This window comes from Cucurbita moschata, unplaced genomic scaffold (genome assembly GCF_002738365.1).
Source record: "Cucurbita moschata cultivar Rifu unplaced genomic scaffold, Cmos_1.0 Cmo_Scf00012, whole genome shotgun sequence".
NCBI classification, from domain to species: domain Eukaryota; kingdom Viridiplantae; phylum Streptophyta; class Magnoliopsida; order Cucurbitales; family Cucurbitaceae; genus Cucurbita; species Cucurbita moschata.
Window position 1 is genome coordinate 4,654,252 of NW_019268528.1, and position 3,515 is coordinate 4,657,766.

Sequence of the window (3,515 nt, forward strand, 5' to 3'; positions counted from 1 at the left end):
GTTTTAAGTTTGTTCTAGGAATAGTGAATTTAAGTTTATTCTAGGAATAGTGAATTTAAGTTTTAAGTTTGTTCTAGGAATAGTGAATTTAAGTTTATTCTAGGAATAGTGAATTTAAGTTTGTTATAAAAATAGTGAAATTTAAGTTTGTTGTATCAACCTGATTAGAACAAACATCTGATATTTATACTCAAAACATATTTTTTATTATTTTTTTTTATCCAAAATATTTTTTTTTTTTACCCAAAAGATTTGTATATTAATTATATAAATAATATCAATCATTTAGGTGGTAAAATTCATTCCACTCGTGGTTGGTAGAGTGTAAATACACCTTTAAACAAACGAAAATGACAAAAAGAAAGGAAAATAAACATAAAAGTAAAATTACATTAAACGACCCTCAAGTGACAATGAAGCTCTCAAACGCTCCCCCACCTCAAGCGACAGTTAGCGAAGACCTGAAAAAGAAATCTAAAATGCAATGAGTAAAAAAGTACTCGGTAAGCAGCGTACCTGTAGGCTCTCATCGCATCCAGTTCCAAGTAGGTTTCCACGGGATTTTCTCTAGGCTCTAGGAAGTTTGGGTTTAACTCTATAGTTTGGCTGACCTTCTGGGGAGGTATCCAACGGTGTCGTGGTGTAGTTAGTTATCACGTCAGTCTAACACACTGAAGGTCTCCAATTCAAGTCTGGGAGACGCCATCTTTGCAATTTTTATATTTATAATCTCAATTCATTTTAGACCTTTAGGAGAAAGTTTAAGAGCCATCAAGCTTGATAAACATGGGAACCGAGGCCCTCGAACAAATATTGATTCATTTTAGACCTCTACAGCGAAGTTTAAGAGCCTTAGAGCTTGGTAAGTCCAAGAACCGTGCCCTCGAACACACATATTGCATGTAATTAATTGCTTCAAACGTTTCGAATTAGGGTTTCAATTTTAAGCAATTTTTTACTGTTTTATACACTATTTTTCTTCGACATTCTATTCTAAATCATCATGCCTAATCATAACACATAAAAATTTCGAAGAACATCGAACGTTACTCGATTTTTTTAGCACGTGCTTCAAACGTCTAAATTCGAGGTTTTCGAATTAGGGTTTCGATTTTAAGCACTTTTTTACTATTTTATGCACTTCGTTTCTTTAACATTCTATAATAAATCATCATGCCTAATCATTCCCCACAAAAGTTTCGAAACAGATGGACAGTTACTCGATTTTATTAGCACGAGCTTCAAACGTCCCGAATTCGTGGTTTCCAAATTAGGGTTTCGGTTTTAAGCACTTGTTACTGTTTTATACACTCCATTTCTTCGAAATTCAATTCTAAATCATCAAGCCTAATCATTCCCCACAAAAGTTTCGAAAAAGATGGACAGTTACTCGGTTTTATAAGCACGAGCTTCAAATGTCCCAAATTTTGGGTTTCCAAATTAGAGTTTCGATTTTAAGCAGTTTTTTACTGTTTTATACACTCCGTTTCTTCGACATTCTATTCTAAATCATCATGTCGAATCATTCCGTACAAAATTTTCAAAAACGATGGATAGTTACTCGGTTTTTTTGGAACGTGCTTCAAACGTCCTAAATTGTTGTTTCTGAATTAGGCTTTCGATTTTAGGAACTTTTTTACTGTTTTATACACTCCGTTTCTTCGACATTCTTTTCTAAATTATCATGCCTAATCATTCCCCGCAAAAGTTTCAAAAATGATGGACAGTTACTCAGTTTTATTAGCACGAGCTTCAAACGTCCCAAATTCGGGGTTTCCAAATTAGGGTTTTGATTTTAAGCAATTTTTTACTATTTTATACACTCGGTTTCTTCAAAAATATATTCTAAATCATCATAACGAATCATTCCACACAAAAGTTTCGAAAAAGATGGACAGTTACTGGGTTTTATTAGCACGAACTTTAAACGTTTCGAATTCGAGGTTTCCAATCTAGGGTTTCGATTTTAAGCACTTTGTTACTTTTTTATAGATTCGTTTCTTCGAAATTCTATTCTAAATCATCATGCATAATAATTCCCCACAAAAGATTCGAAAAAGATGGACAGTTACTCGGTTTTATAAGCACGAGCTTGAAACGTCCCGATTTCGCGGTTTCCAAATTAGGGTTTCGATTTGAAGCACTTTGTTACTTTTTTATGCACTCCGTTTCTTCGACATTCTATTCTAAATCATCATGCCTAATCATTCCCCAAAAAAGTTTCAAAAAAGATGGACAGTTATTTGGTTTTATTAGGACGTGCTTCAAACGTCCCGAATTCGGGATTTCCATATTAGGGTTCCGATTTTAAGCACTTTTTTACTCTTTTATACACTTCGTTTCTTCGACATTCTATTCTAAATTATCATGCCTAATCATTCCCCACATAAGTTTTGGAAAAGATGGACAGTTTCTCAGTTTTATTAGCACGTGCTTCAAATGTCCCGTAATCAGGGTTTTCGAATTAGGGTTCGATTTTAAGCACATTGTTACTGTTTTATACACTCCGTTTCTTTAACATTCTATTGTAAATCATCATGCCTAATCATTCCCCACAAAAGTCTCGATAAAGATGGACAGTTACTCGGTTTTCTTAGAACGTGCTTCAAACGTCCCAGTTTCGGGGTTTCCGAATTAGGGTTTCGATTTTAAGCACTTTGTTACTGTTTTATAGACTCCGTTTCTTCGACATTTTATTCTAAATCATCATGCCTAATCATTCCCCACAAAAGTTTCGAAAAAGATGGACAGTTACTCGATTTTTTTAGCACGTGCTTCAAACGTCCCAGTTTCGAAGTTTCAGAATAAGGGTTCGATTTTGAGCACGTTGTTACTTTTTTATACACTCTGTTTCTTCGACATTCTATTCTAAATCATCATGCCTAATCATTCTCCCCAAAAGTTTTGTAAAAGATGGACAGTTACTTGATTTTATTAGCACGTGCTTCAAGCGTCCCGAATTAGGGTTCAATTTTGAGCACTTTTTTACTGTTTTCTACATCCGTTTCTTTGACTTTCTATTCTAAATCATCATGCCTAATCATTCCCCTCAAAAATTTCGAAAAAGATGGACAGTTATTCGGTTTTTTTAGCACGTGCTTCAAATGTCCCGATTACAGGTTTTCGAATTAGGGTTTCGATTTTAAGCACTTTTTTACTGTTTTATACACTCCGTTTCTTAGACATTCTATTCTAAATCATCATGCCTAATCATTCCCCACAAAAGTTTCGAAAACATCGAACGTTACTTCGTTTTATTAGCACGTGCTTCAAACGTCCCGAATTCGGGGTTTCCAAATTACGGTTTCGATTTTAAGCATTTTTTTAATATTTTATTCACTCCGTTTCTTCGAAATTCTATTCTAAATCATCATCCCTAATCGTTCCCCACAAAATTTTCGAAAAACATTAACTGTTACTCGATTTTTTTAGAACGTTCCGGTTTCGGGGTTTCCAAATTAGGGTTTCAATTTTAAGCACTTTTTTACTATTTTATACACTCCATTTCTTCGACA